The sequence below is a fragment of the Oncorhynchus mykiss genome, chromosome 25 (genome assembly GCF_057628025.1).
Source record: "Oncorhynchus mykiss isolate SJ-2025 chromosome 25, ASM5762802v1, whole genome shotgun sequence".
Classification (NCBI taxonomy): domain Eukaryota; kingdom Metazoa; phylum Chordata; class Actinopteri; order Salmoniformes; family Salmonidae; genus Oncorhynchus; species Oncorhynchus mykiss.
Genome location: NC_143046.1, coordinates 37,936,663 through 37,961,525, shown reverse-complemented (window position 1 = coordinate 37,961,525; position 24,863 = coordinate 37,936,663). Strand labels below are relative to the sequence as shown.

The window sequence follows — 24,863 nt, the reverse complement described above, 5'->3', positions numbered from 1 at the left end:
ATTAAATTACACATATGAAGACTGTATCAATGTAATGGGGAAAAAGTCAAACAACTTCATTTGAGGGGGTACTTTTACTTTTCTTGCTATAAAATGAAGGGGGAAAGGATTGCCTTCAGATGTCATTTGTTAGGGAAAATGCAGATGCTGTGGTAAACGATTGCAGAAGAAAAGAAGGACTAAGAGAGAGAAAAAGGAAAATAATGATAACAGACTGACGCGGTTCACAGCCAAATTTTTGTGGTCACTCGGCAGAATTACAGAAGCAAGAAATGTACCGTTTTTCAGCTCTTTTCCCCAATGTTTTCCCTTCCCTGGTCTTACACTCTTTTTTGGGGCCCCATATCCTCCTCTATCGCTGGTAGAGAACTCTGTGTTATGGTATAAACGGGGAATGAAGTAGGTGGAATTTCTTGCCGCTCTGATTCATTCGAGTTGGACGCTTTGTCGTCGGGATTTAGGCTGCGTTTGTCTTCCGAGGTGATGATCGCATTGTAACCCTACCAATATCCCAGCATGCTGTTGGGCTTTCTAGGAACAGAGGGATGTTTTCCCAACATGGCACCCTCTAGCCATAAAGTCACTACCTCGTTGACAATGGATGGAAAATTGTGTCAAATAATTTCAGAACCTTTTGACCTGCTTTGGTTTTATGTGCATTAGGGAGATGATTCTTTGATTTAAACCTCTTGGTGACGAGAAAGATGGGCCGTGGGCAAATGTTGGTAACCAATGGAGCGGGTTGCCTCTTCAGCTGCCTCCTAGCCCAGTGAGAGAGCAGCCCAGAGAGGTAGAAACCAAATACAGAAGGTTATCTCTCACCAGGGGTGGGTGGATAACTACCAAGTGAAATAATGTACACAAGGGTAACAATGTGGTAACAACACATGCAAAGTTATGACATGTATTCATTCAGCATTTATTGTCTTATAAGGAAACTGTGCTTTTGGAAGTACCATGATTTAACATGTTAAAATAGACTTGTCTGTTCATTCACCTGTGAATGAATAATAGACAAACCTGTTTCTTTATCTCCTAATTTTCCTGTCATTATTTTACTCATGGCTAACTCTCCATTTACATCTGCGGCCAGAGAGAGAGACAGAGATGACATGATGAGACTGAGGGATATGACTGTTGGCAATATGGACCTGGCTGGAGGAGCATCGAGACAAAATTAATAAATATAGTAAAGATTTGGCAACACGGACTTTAGACACAACAAAGTCTACAGTTCACTGGAGCTAAGTCAGGAAAAACTTGGAGAAATACTCCAACGTAACCCAACCAACGCGTCCACAAACGAAAACTCAAAACACATGGGTGGGGCACTTGCTGAAATTCCTTATGAAGATTTCAATTTCATTATTCATTAAAAGCACCATCTGTGGCTGAATACAACTTAGTAAAAAAAAAAGATATCAAATAAAAAAACTGGAAGTGCAAATGGAGTCTAGACTGGAAGCTACTGTAACAAAGATGGTGCCATTTGTTTTGAAGGGTGTCTGCACTCTTTCTAGAGTCCTTTGTTCTCAGCTGGGTTTGTGTTCTTTGGAGAGCGGCCCAACACCCAGATGTTTCTCTTTGAGCCACTGAAACTGATACTATTTTTCAAACCCACTCCGACTGCTCCACTCAACACCCACATAATGCTTCATTTTTATAAGTGGAATCAATATGGTCTTTGAGGTAATATTCTCCGGCATAATTTAGTTGGTGCTAGAATGGCATCTTTAAACTTGCTGAAAATTATATTTCCAAAGCAAAGCTATGCGTGGGAGGATCTGGTTTCCGAGAGGAAAAAATGCAACAAAAAAAAGAAGATCAATATGATTGAGAAACAAACAACATATCATTAATTCCTGTGCTTTGTTTGGCAAGCAAACACAAAAACACATTTCTCATTTGGGGCAGGATTTTCCCCCTTTCCGTTCTCATATTGCCTTGTGCCTTGGTGTTTTCCTCCTCTGCAATAGTAAATTAGTGCTGGGGCTAGAGGAGGTTTGCTCAGGGAGTGTAGTGATTCACTGACCTTGGTAATTAAAAGAGAAAGGCTGCTCATGGACAGGGTTGAACTTTACCACATTGTATTTACACAATTATTAGTTGGAAATAAGTAACAACTTCCACAGTGATGCACAGAGATAGCGAAGATCAAAACTCAATGAAAAAGAGGTGCATCAAAGACAAAAAGAATAATATACTACTCGATTAGTTTGGATCGTTAAACTTTAGGAACTTCCTACTTTCGCTATTCAATGCTCTCATGGTATGTTTGCATCCTTTCAACACTGGATGAATTTATAGATGCTACTGCGAAGTAAATCTCACTGAAATAAAGTGTGCCCAGGCTCTAGAAATATCGCCACAGCCAAAAATACCTCTGCCCTTCCAGGAAGTCTTTTCACTCGTTAAATCACCAAGAGCATTGGACCAAACTATCAGGACGGAGTGCACTACACAGCTTTTCTCTCTATGCAGTAGATCCTATGACACAATATCCAACAGTGCACACGAGACAAAAGTGTAATTCGTCACAACAGATGCCAGCCTCCCTCCTCCCTCCCTCCTGAAAAAAATGGCAATAGTGACACATTTACCTCACGGGGACCTTTTGAATTGTCGCTATAGCTCCACAAAAAAATAAAAAATGTGCCATTGATATACAATGTTGCACAAGTGGCTCCTATTTGCTTGTTGATCGGGCAAGGTTTAATTTCCTTATCTATACTTGTCATGAGACGGTCCCAGGGCCATTGAAACATACCAGATCCCCGAGAGAAATAAAGTGATGTCTTTTTTAGTAGGTCAATCCATATATGTTTCACAGTAAATAAAGGAGGCCTTTGTTTTAATATTTTCCAGAATTATCTCTGCTACAAATTGATTAATGCCTCTGATTTCAGCCCTTTTCCAACATACACATCATACATTTCTTTCAGGCATAGCTTCTTTGCAGATGGGGCATTACCTTTGTAAAGAAAACAAGCAACATGCATGTGGTGAGATGGATCACATCATGCGCATTCCTGATCGTTTTGGTTGGTTGACCTGACCGTAGTACTTTCATAGGGATGCTTTTTGACTTTAAATTTAGCTCCCTGTCGTAATCCCCGGCATTGTTCTATTAGTTGGGAACTATGTCAGACACGTCGCTGGATATAGGACGGCCAGGCTAGAACATAGAGGGGAGGACGCAGGGAGTCAAGTGCAGTCCAAGTTCGCCTCGCGCCACTGTGTCAACGACCAGACGTGGAGATGACTCACCACACAACGGGAATCGCAGGGGTCAGCGGTCAGGATCTCGGGTGTCCTTTGAGGGCAACAATAACCGATCAATGTCAAGAAAACAGACCAGAGAACAACTTAGACTAGCAGAGGAGTGGGATCACATGTACGCGGTGTTCAGTTTCTTGACTTTGGAAGTGGTCGAGAACAACTTGCACATGGTTGTTTAAGCTCTTGAGATTTACTAACGTGGCTACACAGTACAATTTGTCAGTATTTCCACATTTCCTCGGCTGTTGTTTCACCTTTGAGTGACGGAGAATCCCTTAACGTGATGCGGATACAAGGCAGCATGTTGAAGCGTTCTCTCTCCCTCTCTTTCTCTCTCGCTCTGTCTCTCGATCAATGTCTAAGTTTGTCAAAAGCTTATTTTTTTTCGAAATGTGACGTACACACATGTCTGTTGTTTATGGTACACAGGCACTTCCACTTAAACTGTGATTACAATGTATTGTTTTTGACATGGTCCCATGGCCAATTCATCTCTTATTTTGACTATGGTTTCCCAACAAGGGTAAAATTACACGTGTTGTCAGACATGTTGATGGCCGCTTGTAAAATTGACACACGTTTGCAAAGAGATACTGACATTTCCCATTTTGTTTGTCAGTCAAAAGGGTTACGTGGTGGTGGAGGAAATTAACTAACTCTGCAACACGGTATCAAAGGGGGAAACCCAATATCTATGCAGGCTACAGTGGAGAACCCCACCTGTTTAGGCAGGGAAGATGGAAGAGGGAAGAGGGAAGGGGGGTGGTGGGGTACTCCATCCATAGTGCCCATAATGTGCTTGATGGGGTTTCCATATTACCCACTCCTCCCACACCTTCCCAGACCAAAGAATCGCAGGTGGGTTCCAAATGGCTGTCCTAGCGCTACACCGGAACGACAGGTGGGCAAGTGCTTTCAATTTTTTTTTTTACGATGTCTGCCCTCTCCGCCTGTAGCATTTGGGAAATGCAACATGAGACGTCAGAAATGCCAGCTGTAAAAAAGGAGGTGGACAGAGGCGGACTAGGGGGAACTGTATACCTGGACTGTTAAGTTTATGGTTCTGGTCATAGTTACGTGATGTGGTTAGACCATTACTAGGGAACCCGAGAAAAGCTATTGCTTCGAGTGAAGTGTGAGATGTGATATGTTGGTTGTTTAAAGTGATCTGTAAAGAAGAAGTGAAATTAGACTAGTGATATTGTAATTATCATGGGCATGCTGTACGTAGACTGAGCATAAGTTCCTCAGTCCTTCATCACTCTGTGTAATAGATATAGATAATGTGTCCAGTGTGGTTCAGTCCAACAGCAGCCCCGTCACTTTGTTTAGAACAGAGCAGGCTGGTTGGTTCTCCGTTCCTGTCTCATCAACCACTGTTCGACCTATACTGTACAAACCCAGTAGTCTAATAATAATCAATAACTGGATAAATATGTGAAAAGGCCAACTCGATCACCAAAGAAAAGGCAGTCCCCGTGCATAACTGCAGCAACAGAGATATGCACTGTCGGGACGTATTCATTCGGCACTGTGGGGATGCATTCATCCTGTACTGTGGGGACGTATGTAGTGAACTGTATGTAGATTAGGCACTGTGTGGCAATTTTGATTACTGCCTAGTTGGTTTATGTTAGCTGTCAGTCGAACGGTGCAAAAGTTCAACAGAATCTCAACTTTTGACATTCATTCTGGGTGGTTAAGGGTTAAGGTTTAGGATAGGGTAAGCAGTAAAAATAAAACATTTAAAGGAGTGCATAACACTGGAATTGAACCTGCGGTCCTCATAGCTGTAGCTTGTTGTTTAAGCCTTTCCTCTTACCCCATTCACAATGCCCTAGCAAGCCATGAGCCTACTAGATATTAATAGGCACTAGCATTGCCCCTAGTGGACGGTAGGAAACTTGCAATGGAAATAATAATGACACCTGGGCATCGTAATCTGGTGCCTGCAGTTATGCACCCAGGAATCATATTCCGTACGAGGACGGCCTGGAAATGGCTCTGCCAAAATAAGTTATTTTCTACACTAAGCCCTGAGCCAGTCTTCAAAGTCTACAGTGCCTAAATTAGACTTGATTTAAAATAGGGTTCAGCAAGTAGAAGTCAGGTCAAAGTAATGATTCATGACAGTGAAAGTGATAGAAACCAGACATCACCGACAGAGAAGTTGATGAAAGCCCAAAAATGATCATGTCATCATTACTAACATGCAGTAAAACGATATTGGCCAGTATTCTTGGAATGAATGGAATCTCTCCCTTAAAAACGATTGCTGTAGACGGTACTTAGTCATTTAACTGAGGTTTGCTCAAGTTCCGACAACTGTGTTGAATCGTACTCAAGTTCCCTTATTAATGCAAACCATAGGACTGCTCAAGCAAGGGTAGAGTAAAATGTAGAAGCCTAGTAAGTGGTAGCTGCAGTATTTGTCAGCTAAAGGGTTGATACTTTACGCCATGGCCTCAAGACATGTGCAGGCAGCCAAAAGGCAGAAGGTACTGAACGCTTAAGTGAACAGCCAAAGCCAGGTAAAGCCCCATCCAAACCACTTGGAAAATATCACTTGTGAATTTCCACTCCCAAGTTGGGGAAAGTCCAACTGACCAGGGAACTAAGCATCTCCAAAACACCCTTAGGTTGATTACTACTTGACTTTACTGGTTTAATTACAAGACAACATCATTATAATATTATGGCCATACAAATGACATAATAAAGACAACATTATTTTGTAGCTAGGTGTTTATATTTCAAATGGGTCCTACCTTTTCATCATAGAATTTGATTCTGGTATATTGAATGCACAAAAACCAAAGCATGAAGATAAATATTTTTTATTTAAAATAATGTGCACAAGCGGTTTTGAGAACAAGTTGATTTTAGTATGTATATTTTATATTCATTCCATTTGAGGCTCATAATTGAGGAATCCTTTCTCAAAATGTGTCGCCATAGATTTCCCATTACATTTCAAAACGTTTCCACAGCACCTCTTTTTCTGTCCCATTGAACTCCGGACAAATGTTACAGGTTCATCATACACAACCCTATATGTTAACTAAATTACCATACGGAAGTGATAATTATTCTCGCTGCTCAAGGGGCCAACATATAATTAGATCAAAGTTAAGCTCCATCTCAAGCGGAATCTGTTTACCGTCCCGTCAATCTTTAGCTCTCCTTACTAACTACCTGCTATTCTGGACTTGACTGGAGATTTACACCTTTTCCATCATGGAACAGAGTAGAAGAAGATTTGGCAATGGCTAAACATCCGTCTTTTTTTTAGAAGCTTTAAATCCTCTCTGGTGGCTAACTGGGTGTGCATCCTCTATTTCTGGAGAAGAGGAGTGATGGGCTTCTAAAGAGTGTACAGCTCGTTTCACTCTTGATCAGGACCTATTAATAAAGGTCCCCAGGGTGTTTGTGCATGTGTATGTGTGTAGAGATAGTGTGTGTATGTGTATTGTCTGTAAGTGAAACTGTGTGTGTGTGTGTCTGTGTGTAGCATGTAGGAGAGGGCTGGTGAGACACGAACAGGGCAGCACAGGGGACAGACAGCTGGTGGGGTTCAGGATTCTGAAGGTTAAGAGCACAGTGCCCCCAACACACACACACACACACACAGACACACACACACACACACACACACACATGCGCCAACATACACACTTGTGCACACATATACACACGCATACAAACATGTTAGGAATAGAGAGTTTCGTAACAGGCACACACACACACGCCACGGCCTCTCGCCTAGACAGGTGGGTCGTGGTTCTGGTTTCACCACTGCCTTTTTTCAATACAAACTCACTCTGCAAGAGGAAGGGTACACTCAAAGCCCAAGCAATTCCTGCAAGAACTCCTCCAGAGTGTGGACCTGCAAGAGGCCGACCCATCTGTCCGTCAACAGGCTCTCACTCTCTCCCATTCTCGCTTCCCTTTTCGGTCCCCACCTCCCCTCCTTCTCTTCTCTCTTTTTCCCTCCCTCCCTTCGTCTCCCTCCCTATCACGCCAGCTGTGGTCTAGTACAAAAACTGATTTTCGGAGTGTTAACCATGATGTTCTTCCTACCCGGCAGCCGGATTTCATTTGCAGAGCACAGGGGGGCAATATCTAGGGTAATTCCCGGGTTTAGTGTCACTGATCTTCTCACAGCTCACCTCGGGAGAGAAATTAAAGCCCAGATAAGGCTCCATCTCTGCTTCCAGCTCTGTCTTCCCTAGGCTCACCAGGACCATTCCTTACAGAACTGTACTACCAGGGCTGTCTGAGATGACACCATGGTCCTGCTGTCCTACTGCATGTCCACCTTCCACTGGCATTTTAATCGGTCAGATCTAATCTCTGATTTATACAATGTACAGACATACACATACATACGCTGAGTGACTGATCAGGTGATGACAGGTGAATGGTATGGTCCCTTATTGATGTCAATTGTTAAATACACCTCGATCAGTGTGGATGAAGGGGAGGATACCGGTTAAAGAAGGATTTTTAAGCTTTAAGACCATTGAGACATGGATTAGGTATGTGTGCGATTCAGAGTGTGAATTTGCAAAACAAAACATTTATGTGCCTTTTGAACGGGGTATAGTAGTAGGTGCCATGAGCATCATGAACTGCAGCGCCGCTGGGTTTTTCACGCTCAACAGTTTCCTGTGTGTATCAAGAATGGTCCACCACCCAAAGGACATCCAGGAAATTTGACACATCTGTAGGAAGCATTGGAGTCAACATGGGCCAGCATCCCCGTGGAACACTTTCGACACCTTCTAGACTCCATGCCCCGATGAATTGAGGCTGTTCTGAGGGCAAAGGTGGGTGCAACTCAATATTAGGAAGGGGTTCCTAATGTTTTGTACACTCAGTGAACACTTCCCATACAAATGCTACACTTTACAATTGTAATCAAAAAAACACCTGAAATGATGACATTAAGGCAATAAAAGCAAGGTTTAGTACATACTAATGGAATATTTGATCTCAAAGTATCCTTACCGGATCACTTAATAATGGAATCGCTGACTAAATATCATTGTATATCATGTTTGATTTTAAGTTCTCACGAAGCTGTACAGTACGTGTCCTTTAGCTAATTGACACACACATTTTAGGTAACATTTTTCAAGTGCCAAACGCATTGAGTTTAACGTATTGCGATGACTTGGGCATTTAGATTGAGGTGATGGCTGCCGACATGTGGGTTGCAACGTCTTGTTCGCTGGGTAAAGGCCAGGCAGGGAAAGCAATAAAAGAGACTCCAATGATTTTAATTTCAGAAATAAACTCCAATGCTTTTAGTAGTACTTCTCCCCCTTTTCAAGCAGCAAACGACTTGCCTGGTATTTAATGAAAACCTTGTCAACTAGCCTTTTTAGGACTCCGGTAAATGTCATCTAGTGAAAATGTGACTTCATGAGAATCCTAATTTAATTTAAAAGCTGTTAAAATCGACAGCTTCCGCTTCAAAGGGCGGTGGAGGACATATTACACCTGATTGTGGCAATGTGGTGAAACATGAATGAAATGTCAGAAGATGTATTCATTTTCAAAATTCAATCAGAATGTGGCAGAGTGGCGCACTTTGGATATTGAGCTGAATATTAAAAATGAGACAAGGGCGTCATTTAGGGGAAAAAAAAAAGAAGCTTTTTCACCAGTACAGGCGCATCCTAGCTTTAAGGTTGGGGGTTCTGCCAGTGACATTGGTTGTCATCGCTCAAGTAGTGTGTCTGAGCCTTGTGGTGGGAGCAATTAAAACAGGAGGACTTGTTAACCATGTGCTTTGGCTTAACACAGTGGAAGTGGAAAGACAAGTTACAGAATAGGACACAGAAGAGGGCACAGTCATGTGCTTTATGGCGTTCTCTAAACACGATACAGGTGGCCAAGCGAAAACACACATGCACATACCCACACACACACACACCACACACACTTAAATCCCTATATAGTAAATCCTTCCAACCGATTAAGGCTTCCACCTCTGCCTAATTGTTTAGTACGCATTATCATCACTTCTTCTCATACTAATCTCAATATTTTTCCAATCTGGCACAAAGTATGCCTGTTGGTTGGTTTGACATTTTCAAGCCAAGAGCCTCAATGTGTTTTCAATTGGAAGGAGATATGAGGTCCCATTATGTGACATGCTTCCCTTTGAAATCATGTGCCAGCCTGAGGAAAACATAAGAAAATATTTGCCACCAAGCACGTTCAAATTCCCTCTTGAGAAAGCCACAGCTTCACATGAGAAGCATTACTGGGAGGGAGGCCTCTGAAAAACATGTTTTTGGAATTAAAATATTATGGGCACGTTCAAACCAGATCAATTCTCTCATTGGCTCTTTCACAACATTTGCATATTGTTGGATGGAAGAGGTTGATTGGTTGTGGTGTCTTGAGATCGAGGTTGCTCGGTGGGAGACGGGTGGTAGAAAAATGCACGCACGCACGCACGCACGCATGCGCACACACACACACACACACACACACACACACACACACACACACACACACACACACACACACACACACACACACACACACACACACACACACACGCACACACAGACACACACACACACACACACACACACACACACACACACACACACACACACACACACACACACACACACACACACACACACACACACACACACACACACACAGTGTATGGTAGAAAGCTGCTGAGGAAAGCAGCCTCACCAGGAGAACAGAGAAGACTGTGTCGACACATGAGGCAAAACAAACAGTCTGACTTCTAAGCTTTGGCATGCAGGGTGACTGGGACCTCGGTTTCGCAGCTTTCCTACAAGATGCCTTTAGTCTTGTTTTTTACCCTGTTTTCCTCCTTTTTCTCTGTGTATGTGTTTCATTAATCCCCAGGGAGAGGATGAGAGAGGGAAAGAGAGGGAAAGAGAGAGATAAAGAGATGTGGTTGTATTCATTCAGTAGGCCTCATACATTTTTGGAAATCATTTGTACAATCAAACACACTGACACACACGCACTCACTGGCACACGCAAACACAAGCACACACACACACACACACACACACACACACACACACACACACACACACACACACACACACACACACACACACACACACACACACACACACACACACACACACACACACACACACACACACAGAGAAGTGCATTCTCAACAGCCCACCTTTACAATACAGAGCGCAGCTCTGAATCATAAAGAGACAAAAATAACTCCATATTTTCACCACACGAGTCCTCACTTTTGCTGTCAATTCGCGATTACACAGACGTTGATGGCACCCAAGGACCACTCAACGTATTGCTCCTGCCTTTTCCCCCTTTTGAACCACTGCCATGTTAAGGAAACCCAATCCATTGTTTGAAGTGAACAGACAGATGGCCTTCTCGAGATTGTCCAATACTTTATGCAAACAGTGTCGTGTTTTGTTGAACCTGTCCTAGGTGTGACTTAATAAAGATGAAAACTCTAAAGTGCTGGTTCCCCCTCACCAGGGGACTGAATGAGAACCACATGCACAAATACAGCGCAGTGCTCAGCGTGAGTGTGTGTGTGTGTGTAAGAGAGAAAACAGTAATCACATAGGTTTCCTGTGAAAAACAATAACATTTGTTTTAAACCGATGGCATTCTTCTCGGGGAGACTCAGTAGCTCCCATGGTAATAAGTCCCAGACTTCCTGAGTACTGGGAACTAGCTAGCTTCATTGACTACTTCTAGGGCCAGTGGGAGGTCAGATTGGGAAGCTATAAGATACAATTTGTGAACATTTCATCAACCACACAATATTTACCAAACTCACAATAGACTGTACTCATGGCCAATGTATACACACACAGTAATATTGGAGGACAGTAATGTGGTAATGATCTATGAAAGACAATTTCTGTCAGCATAGAGTTGTTATCTCAGATGTAGCATTAGCAACAAGTACACTGTACAGAAAGATCTTAGACTTTAGAAATGTCTCTCCTTGACATTGTGATCAGTTGCAGTATATGTACGTACATGTAAAACCCACCATTTTGAAAGGCAGATCATTTCACAACATTCTTCCCTCTATATAACAAATGATGCCATGCGCACCCCAAGTGGCTCAGCTTAACCGTGATCAAGTGAAAGCTAGCAGGGAGCTCCCAGCGTGTCTGGTTCCCTAATGTACAGGGGCACTGGGGCGATGATATATCACACTGTTTTCATCACAAACCCATCAGGCTCCGCTTGCCTCAACTTTGGGGTTTCTGACCTAAGAGCTTCCCCCCTGTTGAGGTGATTTTACTTGGACAAATCTCTCCTCCTACCGGGGTCTCTTCACTGCAAGGGGAGCCATGGCAGACACTCATCTGCCTCCCATTACACTTCCCAAATTGAGAGCATACACGGTTGACGTGTTAATGGATACAAATGCAGCGCAGGGACATTTAGTGTCGGCCTGTTAAAGAGCAACTCCCCCCTAGCCCTTCAAACTGCTGGGGCAGTCAAAGCTCCGTGCTTAACCTTGCTACAATGCTACTAGCCACCTTATTGTTATTCTTCACAGCTCGGTACATGGTATTATCAGTGGTCGTTATGTCACGGGACTAGCAGACTTGGCAAACACATTTACATGTCAGTCGCATGTTGGAAAGCGTTAGTTCAATTGACATCACTTGATCAATTGAAGTTTTCCTTGCACCTTTCTTGTTGATGGTACTAAACCCTGTCCCACTAATGCCACTATTTTCACTCATTACAAATATGACACTGGATGGCAGAGTTAGTGATAAGGTATTGGAACCGCCATCTGTTGTAACATTGACCCTGTTTGCTAACCCCGGCCTTTGTCTTAAAATTGGTAGCATTTTAGTCCCATGTTACTTTACTGTACCTCTGAAACCTCCAAAATAACCAGATTAGATCAGATTAGTTATCGGAAACAAGCGGAGGTGGGTTACCTTTCGCTAGCTGTCAGTGGTGGCGAGTGCAGCGTGCAGTCAGTCAGTGTGGGCGAGTGTCTCTCACCGCAACAGAGAATACAAGTTGTTTGATACTGTTGACTAGCATGATGGGTGCCACTGTAATCCCACAGAGGATCATTCATGACCTCAACATTTAAATATAGAAGCACGGACACAAAACTCCTGCTATTCTGGAGGACGACAGGCAGACAGGCCTTCCAAAGTAGAATGCTACTTCTTATTCTTCAATTTGAGCACAGATTTTTTGTTGAGTGGTCACCTACTGAATGAGTCTTGGACATTATAATTCAAACTGTTTTAAAAAGTAGGCCTACAGCACCATGAACAAATTTTTGCATATACAGTAGGGGAGACTGGGGCATCTTGATATGTTTTTTACCTTCAGCGTCACTACGTCAAGGGAAATATAGTATTCTTTCTGACAAAGATATCAACATATATTTCAGGATGTTGTGTATCCCTGGAAATATTCATAATTCATGTAAACATAACCGTTTTGAAAACATAGCTTGTCACAAAAAAAAAGTTGTCTCTTGGCACAACTTACTCTGGCTATGGGGTAAATTGAGCATAGGGACAGGGTAAGTTGAGCTGCCTCGGGGTAAGTGGGTGATGGTGTTCTGAACAATGGGTGATGGTGCTGGTAGGTCAAAGCTTAATTCATGGAATGGGGGTGTGGTATAGGTAAAACGCTTTATTTAGGGGTCTGTAATAAATCATTTATTTACAAACAGTTTGCTAACCATTTATTAATCATTAGTAAATTTTAGTTAGCTAGTTATTCACACATGTATATATATTTGTATATATATTTCCTTAAATATCCTGTGTGTGTGTTTAATCTTTTACCAGGTACTGCTGGAATGTGTACTAATGGCATGACCATCTTTTTGTGAGAAATAGTATGCATATTATGCATAAAACTGACAAAATGTCATAATTTGTATGGGATATGGTGGCCATTGGCCAATGGCTATTGGCTCAACTTACACCAAGGCACTTTCATATTAAGTATAGGACCTAATATTGTAGCTTATAGAGACCCCAACTGATGTATAAAGCAATCTTATTGGTTGGTCCGGTGTGGCTGAGTTGGTAAAGCATGGCACTTGCAATGTCAAGATTGTGGGATCAATTCCCATGGTGGACCAGTATGAAAAAAAAAATGTTTGTATTCACTCACTACTTTAAGTTGCTCTGGGTAAGAGTGTATGCTAACATGTTTATTTACAAGCATTATGTAACCTATATCACAATTAATTAATTTGACTGTGTGAAAATATTTTTTTGGACCTAACTTGCTTAGCACATTTCCCATGTGGTTTCTTCCTTCAGACACCATGAAATTATTACCTCTTCCTAAATATTTGGTCACATGATCCATTTTGTTTATCAAACAAGGTGTGGCTCAACTAACCCCTTGGTTGCGGTCCAAACACTTAAAAGACACACCCTTGTCCACTTACCCTCACTTTATGCCCTTGGAGGAATCCCCGTCACCATCTTGGAGGGTGGTCCAAATGATTAGCCAAGCAAGGGAAGTATGCAAATTAAGCCCCTCAGCCCTCGTTTTTAGTTGGCTTTGCGAGTGTACAATTATGTTCACTCCGGGGCCTGACACTCCCCATAATTCAATTTGCCACGATTGTACATCCGCTAAGAAAAGTTACCGAAAACTTAAAAACAATATCAATGGAGAAATCAACATACAAGTGTAAGTAAAAATGAATGCAAATAAGATAGACATTTTGCTACTACGCAAAAGGTCAATATGTTATTGTTTGGTTATCTTTTGGAAATTTCCTTCTTCAGAAGTTCCAGCTAGGCAGGCTAACGTTAGTTAGCTAATTAATTTGCTAGCTATAATACAGGAGACAAATATTAATAATTATATATTTCATATACAGTTGAAGTTGGAAGTTTACATACACCATAGCCAAATACATTTAAACTCCGTTTTTTCACAATTCCTGACATTTAATCCCAGTAAAAATTCCCTGTCTTAGGTCAGTTAGGATCGACACTTTATTTAAATATGTGAAATGTCAGAATAATAGTAGAGAGAATGATTTAATTCAGCTTGTATTTCTTTCATCACATTCCCAGTGGGTCAGACGTTTACATACACTCAATTAGTATTTGGTAGCATTGCCTTTAAATTGATTAACTTGGGTCAAACATTTTGGGAGGCTTCCACAAGCTTCCCACAATAAGTTGGGTGAATTTTGGCACATTCCTCTTGACAGAGCTGGTGTAACTGAGTCAGGTTGTAGGCCTCCTTGCTCGCACAAGCTTTTTCAGTTCTGCCCACAAATTCTCTATGGGATTGACATCAGTGCTTTGTGTTGGCCACTCCAATACCTTTACTTTGTTGTCCTTAAGCCATTTTGCCACAACTTTGGAAGTGTGCTTGGGGTCATTGTCCATTTGGAAGACCCGTTTGCGACCAAGATTTAACTTGACTGATGTCTTGAGATGTTGCTTCAATATATCCACACAATTCCTCCCTCATGATGCCATCTATTTTGTGAAGTGCACCAGTCCCTCCTGCAGCAAAGCACCTCCACAATGGGATGGTTTTCTTCGGCTTGCAAGCATCCCCCATTTTCCTCCAAACATAGCAATGGTCATTATGGCCAAACAGTTCTATTTTTGATTCATCAGACCAGAGGATATTCCTCCAAAAATTATGATCTCTGTCCCCATGTGCAGTTTTAAACTGTAGTCTGGCTCTTTTATGGTGGTTTTGGAGCAGTGGCTTCTTCCTTGCTGAGCGGCCATTCAGGTTATGTCAATATAGGACTCGTTTTACTGTGGATAAAGATACTTTTGTACCTGCTTCCTCAAGCATCTGCACAAGGTCCTTTGCTGTTGTTCTGGGATTGATTTGCGCTTTTCGCACCAAAGTACGTTCATCTCTAGGAGAGCAGAACGCGTCTCCTTCCTGAGCGCTATGACGGCTTTGTGATCCTATGGTGTTTATACTTGTGTCCTATTGTTTGTACAGATGAACGTGGTGCCTTCAGGCATTTGGAAATTTAGGATGAACCAGACAATTTTCCAAACTGTTTAAAGGCACAGTCAACATAGTGTATGTAAACTTCTGACCCACTGGAATTGTGATACAGTGAATTGTAAGGGAAATAATTTGTCTGTAAACAATTGTTGGAAAAATTAATTGTGTCATGCACAAAGTAGATGTCCTAACCAACTTGCCAAAACTATAGTTTGTTAACAAGAAATTTGTGGAGTGGTTGAAAAACGAGTTTTAATGACTCCAACCTAAGTGTATGTAATCTTCTGACTTCAACTGTAAGTAGACATACACTCATAATTGACTGCAGCGCATATAAAGCACCCACAAGCTACCGGTGGCTGAAAACACAATCATCGTGGGATGAACAAGTGACTAATTTCCGGCCAAGGGTGGTCCATTTAAAAATCATTCCTTCCTCCCTTGCCCTGCAGGTATATACTCATCAGACGTCTTGATACGTCATCAGAAGTGTTCAGTTAATTTGAGGACTGAGTGGATAGGGTGTGTCTTGGACCGCAGCCCTTGGCTCAACTTAGCCCACTCTCCCTTGTATACATGTAAATGTTCTATATAAATAGATGTATTTTGTGATTTAGTTTTAAGGTGTTTCACTATAAACAGAGTGCACACCTGTGAAGATGAAATTACTGACACTAGGACATTATCCTAAACATAGATTTTTGCAATAAAACCAAACTACAACAGAAATACCTATCAGAAAAGGCATTATCAATAAGCAATTATTTACCCTCAGCTGTAGAGGGACCCCAGTCATATGAGTCTGGCCTGGTCATATGAGCAAGTAATGGATTCCTCATCATTAATTAACGCCCTCACTCATTTATTATTATGGGAATTTTTACAGAGGACTGCAATTATGGCCCTTGATCCGTCTGTATTACAACTGGAAATCTACCCCCACCCCAAACCCCCCACCACCAAATTACAGGGAAAAGCTGAGAAAAAGGCATGGGCGCATTGTGTAGGCCTAAAGGGACCGAGTGGTAAGGCCCACTGACGCATCACATCATTCAGTGAGCTGTCCAGTCTAACCAAAGAAAGATGTGCACCGCTAAACCTGCCAAGGCTTACTTTGATGCTCAAAAGTAAAAGTCTTCTGGATGGAGCATGATACCACCGAATGCAGTTAGGGGCGATATAGACAAATGTAACATATTTTGTCTTCTTTACACATCCTTTAACAACTGCTGTGTCAAAATGCTTGACTGTTGCCAAGAGAAAACATTTGAATATGTACCACATTTTATGCAGAAGACGAAGTTGAAATGAAAAAAAAAAAAATAGAGAAGGAATTAGGGACAGCCTATGGTCTAAATTGAATTAGCCCTGAGATGACTTGCAGTAAGAAATGGCAATTTCAATACTCTCAGAGAGAAAGAGTAGAAATGTGAAACACATGATTGTGAAAGAGAGTGCGGTTCCAGCGACGCTTTTTTTAATGTGCTGACTCCACTTACTAAGATGAGTCACGCATACATCAGTGCTGTGTTGTGGGATGAAAACCAATACCCCACAGCTCCTCAAAACACGCAGAGACACACTCTATGACGTGACTTTACACTGCAGTCTTTTGTCTTTCATGTTCCAATGATAACTAACCAGGCATAGAATCATCGTCATTCCACGTGTTTATAATCATTAAAACATATCTTTGTCAATTTAAATCCCCAACGTTATAGAGAGCTCCTCCAAATTTCCAAGTGTTTCAAAAATAAAGCGGAGTGTTAACGTGGAATGCTGAGTCAAGTGGAAGGGGAAAAAATAATCGTTAGCTATTAGCTAAGGACACTTGTACAGGACACGTAATCCCACTGTAAATCTGAAACTCAAACTAAAGGGTTTTTAATGCTTCAGATCTAAAATATGGAGCTTGCAGAGTTAGAGATCACGTTTCACCGAGGCGTGAGTAGCTCTGTCACTATTTTATAGACACAGAATCCCAACCTGCTGTGAATGTTGTTTTTTTTCCTTCAAGGAAAGTTACGCGCTCCTTACTGCTAGACGCTGACACTTGCAACTCATCAAATAAAATGATGTTCTGAGCAAATGCAAGTGGAATATGCTTTTATAGTTGGCACAATTTAATTGTCATCATAAAGTGATACCGTCAGTTATGATATAAGGATTTGGAAGGTTAAGTCTCCCATGACCTAATCAAGATGTCATTCTAGCTATGGACCATCATCCACATATAGTGAAAATATTTTCATTGTTTAAAATAGTCTAACGATTCAGAAACAAACATTTCAAGTTTTGATCACTATTGAATGATCTGATGGGTAAATGTATTAACTATTATATCGCTGGCTAAGAATGCTGCCCCAAAGAGATTTTGGATGTCTATTTTGATAATTGTCTTTAATTATTCCACAGTGACACTCCAAGCTTTTCATATCATTATGTATTTCAGATATGTGGCAGAGAACAGGACGTTGACAAACTGTAAATTCCTGTGCCCGTGTCTAGACCAAACTCAGCCTGGGTGGGGGGCATAGCACTGCAGACACATTGTACCTACTTCTGGGTGATGATGGGTTTAAAACTAGGTTATCCATCACCGACCTTCCTAAGTCTACAGGCCTCCAACTAATACCACATCCAAACGCATGGAAAGATGGAAAGTTTGACGAACATCCACACATACTGTACTACCCCGCCCAGAGAAGATGGCCATCAAAAGACGTCTCTCTACACTCAACAGTGTTTCATAATTGATAAAATACTACATGATAGACATGGCAGAATATATTATTGAGCTGGTTTCAGTTCTGTTCAGTTCTGCCTGACTTTTAACCAAATATATACTTCCCAAAACCCCACTATTTTTCAATTGCAGTGAGAGAGAAGATAAATCCCAGAGACTGGGCCAAAAGTACTTCTCAAATTTTAAATTAAGGAGACGACAGTGGCTTTCAAAGCAAACCATTATGATAGTTAACATAAAACCAATTAAAGGGCCAGCTGTGGGACTGATGTGAATAATAGTGTTTAATTTGTCTAATCTTAGCTGGAGCAGTGGGTGGTTGAGTGGGGGGCACTAGGGTGGTGGGAGTCCCTCAGGTTAGGCTGGTACCCTGCTGGCACTTGAAGAGATTGGGTTTTGCCATGGTGTGGTACAAATGCCATAAATGGTTGTCTGGCTGTGTTGTTGTTTTTTGTGCATGTCGTCCTCTGTCATTTGTATTTGGTGTGTTGTTCGGATACTTTTTGAACGCTGTGGACATGGAGAAGCTCTCTGGAAATGTAGTGCTCAGTTAAAAGGCTGCTACCGCTTGGCACGAGCCAAAAGGAGCTGATTGAGGAGCTTTTTCAAGGCCACTGTAATTTGCTCCCACACTATAAAATCTCTATAAATATATAATTTTGGAACTTGTTCATATATGTAGTTCGGAAACTATTTGTAAGTGTATTTATTGTGCCCGTATAAAAGTAGGCATTTATTAACAGTAGTTGTAATGGTTAACATCACAGCTGATTTGGCCTTGTTTTCGATTTGGTTAATAAAAAATGTTAGGGGCCATGACTAAATTCAAATGTGAATTGGTTTCGGGTGTGGTTTGATGTGGGCGTCTCTTGTGTGTGCTCGCAGATGGGAAGATTTAGACAAATTATTTTGCCAATTAGCTTCAGACGGCTGGTGTGCAATCACGGAAATTTGGTTTTACTTTGGATACCCTCTCTCTGGGGCTAGTTAAGGACCGCCAATAAATTACACAACGTAAATGAGACAATATTTTCATGTTGCACACCTTTCAGTTTTCTAATTAAATTCTTTAAAAAATGTCTAGTTATAATTTGTTTCAGGTTTTCTAATCAATGAAATTTGGAGCTATTGGAATTTTTACAAATTGCTGCATTGTGTAATTTACTGAAGCTCCCTAACTAGCCCAGTTGGGATATCCAAAGTCAACCCACATTTACCATCAGCTTTATGATTGGGTCGTGTGCAGCTGCACTCCGAATTGATGATTACTTGTGTGCTTGTAGCTGTGGGATGTCACCAGGATTGAAATAAAACCAACCTTAATTTACATTGTGAAGTCTCACAAAACTCTGTTTTGGACCAGAATTACTTTATGACCAAAATTATCCTATTTACACTTTGTAGTCAATTTTGACAGTAGAATAAATGTTTCTGACTCATATCAATGCCACATAGGCTGTTTTCCAAATGAGAAGTTGTTTTTTTGGGACAGTTGCTCTTGAAGAAATGTGCAAGTGTTCATCACATACAGCTTGTGGTTTACAGTTGAAGTCAGAAGTTTACATACACAGCCAAATACATTTAAACTAAGTTTTTCACAATTCCTGACATTTAATCCTAGTAACAATTCCCTGTCTTAGAAATGTCAGAATTATAGTAGAGAGAATGATTTATTTTAGCTTGTATTTCTTTCATCACATTCCCAGTGGGTCAGACGTTTACATACACTCAATTCGTATTTGGTAGCATTGCCTTTAAATTGTTTAACTTGAGTCAAACTTTATGGGAAACCTTCCACAAGCATCCCACAATAAGTTGGGTGAATTTTGTCCCGTTCATCCTGACAGAGCTGGTGTAACTGAGTCAGGTTTGTAGGCCTCCTTGCTCTCACTCGCTTTTTCAGTCCTGCCAACACATTTTCTATAGGATTGAGGTCAGGGCTTTGTGATGGCCACTCCAAGAGATGTTGCTTCAATATATCCACATAATTGAAATGAAATAATCTGTCTGTAAACAATTGTTGGAAAAATTACTTGTGTCATGCACTTAGTAGATGTCCTAACCGACGTGCCAAAACTATAGTTTGTTAATTAACAAGACATTTGTGGAGTGGTTGAAAAATGAGTTTGAATGACTCCAACCTAAGTGTATGTAAACTTCCGACTTCAACTGTAAGTGTCTAAATTTCCTCCATTTCATGTCCCAATTAAATAGAGTTTACTTTATTTTTCTGTAAATGCTAGCATTTAAAGACGGTCCTGCAGTGTAGGTAAATCTCCAGTGTCAATGTAAATAGTCCTGGTGGCCATTTGATTAATTGTTCAGCAGTCTTATGGCTTGAGGGTAGAAGCTGTTAAGGTACATTTTGGTCCTAGACTTGGCGCTCCGGTACCGCTAGCCATGCGGTACCAGAAAGAACAGTTTATGACTTGGTTGACTGGAGTCTATGACAATTTTTTGGGCTTTCCTCTGACACCACCTAGTATATAGGTCCTGGATGGCAGGAAGCTTGGCCCCAGTGATGTACTGGGCAGTAAGCACTACCCTCTGTAGCGCCTTACGGTCAGATGCCGAGCAGTTGCCATACCAGGCATTGATGCAACCGGTCAGGATGCTCTCGATGGTGCAGCTGTAGAACTTTTTGAGGATCTGGGGACCCATGCCAAATCTTTTCAGTCTCCTGTGGGGGAAAAGGTGTTGTTATGCCCTCTTCAGGACTCTCTTGGTGACATTAAACAGCAGTGTTTAATGGACACCTCCAACCACTGTTCAGCACTGTGGTAACCAGAACCTTCATCAACACCTCCAACCACTGTTCAGCACTGTGGTAACCAGAACCTTCATCAACACCTCCAGAGGAGGATTCAAACCGCTATGGATGGCACATACCCCTCCATTATTTCAAGAGGCCTTTGTCATAACCCCATCCCCCCACTACCACCACCACCACCACCACCCCAGCCCAGCGCAATTCTTCCTCCTCAATACCCCCTCTCTCTCCTTCAAAACAGGGCTCTCATTGACCTTCCCAGTGCCTCATTGTCCCAAAGTGAGTTTTGATTACTGGCTTAAGCTCTGAGAAGGCTCGCCTCGGTGGCCACATCTGATCTTTTATACTAATTTTGGATTAATGCAAGGTCTGCAACACTGCGTCAACACCGTTGCTGAGAAGGGCCCTGCCACACAGAGCTAAACATTAATCCCCCTTAATGCTGAGAGTCAACTCTGAGTCCTTATCAGAATTTGCCTTAATCTCTGCCTAGGCTGTACAAAACTCTCCACTGGTCTACGGTAAAAAGAAATACACCAGGGTACAGATAATGGCAAAGTGAACTGCTGCATGCAGAGAAATAGGAAATCCTTTTTTACCTTGGAGGAGTTGAATGAGTTGTTCTGGTTAGAAGAGCTGGAGTTGAGAGAAGATCTTCTGTACAGGGACTGGGTCACGACTTGAACTTTCTTTATTTTAATTGCCGCTGCTGTCTACATCTTCCTACTCATCCTAACGGTCTTCATACTCACCAGAGAGAATCTCTGACAAGGCCCGTGTCCTATCACAAGTTACACTTATGATAGCTATCCAATCAGCATCTGATTTGATTTGAAGAATCGCCTTCCTCCTGCCTAACTCCTTGCCAGACTGTTTTGAACAACTTTTCCCCTCTTTTGCTTTTTTTCCTGTCTTCCCTTTCAGAATGCACGTGTTCTGCTCTTCTGTGGGGGCTAGTCAGTGACTGGAAGAGAACCCTCTCTTGAAGACAGCCCTTGCCTGTAATTTTCTCAAAATGATTAAGCCTCTAGGAGGGAGCGGGTGACATGATCATCTTTTATTTCAGTGAATTCACAAGTCTGCTTTTGCTTACAATTTTTTTTATACATACTTTCTCAATCTTTAGTTATTGTGTGCGATGTTGCAATGTTGAGAGTCATTGTGCAATTTACAGCTTGTCCTGATTTTGTGTCAAATTGTACTCAGCAGACAATATAAATCAAGACCCATGCAGGAAACAGAACTTGATGCACAAGTGTGAAAAAAGGTATGCACATTTGGTTGGAAGTGTGTAAGTGTATGTTCAATTCAAGTCGCATATTTCTCCTAACATTGTTTATGTAGATTTGTACTTATTTTTTACCTTAAATGGTTGACCTTTGTAATAACACACACACACCTTCTCGCTAAAATGTATAAAATAAATGTAATTTAGTTGATACTCCCATCCAGGGTTGACTTATCAGAGCAATTAAGGTTAAGTGAACTGCTCGAAGATACTTTGACAGATTTTTCACCTAGTCGGTTAAGGGATTCAAATCAGCAATTGAGGGATTCAAAACAGCAACCTTTCGGTTACTGGCCAAACACTCTTAACCACTAGGTTACCTGCATCCCTACATATTGGGTTGCTATATAGCATGATATCATAATATAGACAGCTTAGCTTAAAAATATAAACACGTCTCCTAAAGTGGATAGGCTATAACATAACTGACCTCATACAAATAACATTCCTTAGTAAATTAAATACATGTTTAATTGATATTAACCTGGTCTTCATCAACAACAACGTATGGTCAGACTCAACATTACATATAGGCCAGAAGAGGCTACTCGAGCAACTACCAGTAGAAAGCCTATAATTACCGTTTAATTATTGCCAGTTACCAGTTACATCATAATAACCAATTTAATGGACATTGTAAAACAATATTAGCTCGTAAGTAGGCAATACAATACAGTGACCCTGTGACACTGCCCATGGAATGTAAAGTGTATGACCTAATGGTAACACTTTACAATAAGTCTCTGTTATGCCTGTACCAACACAGTTACCTTTTCTTGTAATTATACGTTTTTGGTGACTCATTATTAGTTTAGATTTAGTTACAATTGAAACAGCTAGTAACAATTCTAATGACCTTGTAGCTTGCACATGTTTAATGGTGCTGGATGCTCGAGTGTGATGTTGGTGCAATTGCAAATATGTTTAATTGCATTTGACAATGCAATTGGGGAATATATACAAGAAAGCTCAGGAAATATATTGGTTTTTGGACATATATTTAATTTGTTGTTGGCACAAAACAACCTCCATACTTACATTTTTTTTTTTTGCGGTACTGAGTTATCTTCAGACAAGTCCTGTGAACTATTGGGGGTTGTAGACCAAAACTGAGATTACCATCTTGTTTGTGAGAATATCCCCTTTGCATAGGGGGTCATATTAGTTTGTAGACAAAACGGTTTGGGCGCTACAGACAGAAGTTGGCACATCGGCGGTACCGACTTCAGACGAGTCCCGTGGGGCTTGTGGGGGTCATAGATAAAAACGGAGAATACCATTGTATTTGTGAGAAGCTAATCTTTACGTTTAGTGCTCTAACCGTTCAGACCCTGCAGATGTGTTCGTGAGAAGACCAATTTCCGGGATGTCTCATGCTCTGACAAACACTGCTGTAGCTCGGCCACCTTCCACTGCAGATGCGGAAGGCCGACATAGGCGGATGCAGTGGATTGAGACACAGCCCATGCTATCTTAAACCAACGGATTTTGATGGGGATTTTTTATTATGTTAGATTGACGCAAGGATTTAACAGCCTTTCATCCTTCAAATCAGATGAATCCAAACATTCCCCAGCCAAGCAAATCCAATGATCCATTTGAGGGGATGCCATAAGAAAATAATTTTTATTTCACTCACAATATGGGGAATATAACTCAGGGGTTATCTTCATACAATATAACAAGGCAGATAATGTGAATGTCAGTACAGTGTTGTTAAGAAACATGGAATTTATGATTCAAAAGTAATTTCTGTTTGTGAATTCAATAAAATAATATTTTGGATGAGTTCCCTGCTCCTGTTTCTAGCAGGAGGGTTTACTAAAGAAAATACAGGATCATTTCAAAGGGGAGGCGGGATTTCCTGCTAGGGAAAAGAGTGGCCGAGCCCTTTGGGTGAAAGAGCGCTACAGCGCGGCACCAAAGGGAATGCCAGCGGGCTAATCTCGCTGTAACCCGAGCACACAAACACCACCGCTAATACAACGTGGAGAAGGGAGGCTGTGTGACTGTGTGTCGAGCGGGCCCTGTGCATGTTAAGCTGGTAAAAGTAAACAATCAGCCTTGGAAAAACGGGGGCCGTGTAATTATAACGTTTTAAAGTAAACGCCATGGCAGAGAGTAAGCTCTTATAAAACAGAGAGCATGGAGTAGAAAAAGGTCTGGGAATGCCACACACATACCGGCATACTGAGGCCTTAACAGACTCACTGTTTAAAATGACTTTCGCTTTCACACGATCGGATAACACGCTGTTGTCTTTTTTAAAGAGTCTCTGTTGGCCAGTTCTCAGCTTTAATAAATTAATCGTTCTGAGGTTGGGGGTTGGAAGTTTTAATTGAACGCTTTCACTTTGGCTTCAAGGACTCCTTATGCTGAAATCCATCATTTCTGTTGGCAATGTTTTCTCACACATTCAGGCTCAATCGAGTTCCTTGTAATTATGGGTATGAAGAGATCAATGTTCGTGGATGATTTGGTTCCTATCTCTTTGGCCCATTATCTCAGTAGTATCCTTCCTGAATACTACCCTGTTCTCTACTGCCTTTTGCCCTTCCACAGACTCTGACTCACTAAATACTCTTTCCCTCCCTTTATGAGCTGTGAATTGACCACAAACCTAAGCTATCGTCCTTAATGTTGTACCTCTACCTCTTCTCATCCCTTTTCCGTGTCCTTCTCCCTTTTCAAGCCTCTGGGAAAGAAAGGGAAAAAACCCAAACCCAACTTTAAAATGGAAAAATCCCTTAATGCATTTCCGACCTTATCTAAAA

At 41.5% G+C, this 24,863-nt stretch overlaps 1 protein-coding gene across 1 annotated transcript in view; it reads right to left on the bottom strand.

Moving 5' to 3' along the window:
- LOC100136226 (pituitary homeobox 2) overlaps nt 1-21,882 on the bottom strand; it is a 52,029-nt gene extending 30,147 nt beyond the window's left edge. Inside the window, exon 1 of the mRNA XM_021584103.3 lies at nt 21,401-21,882. The gene's annotated coding sequence lies outside the window, so the exon portion shown is untranslated. The remainder of the gene's footprint in view (nt 1-21,400) is intronic.
- Nucleotides 21,883-24,863: the final 2,981 nt, after the last annotated feature.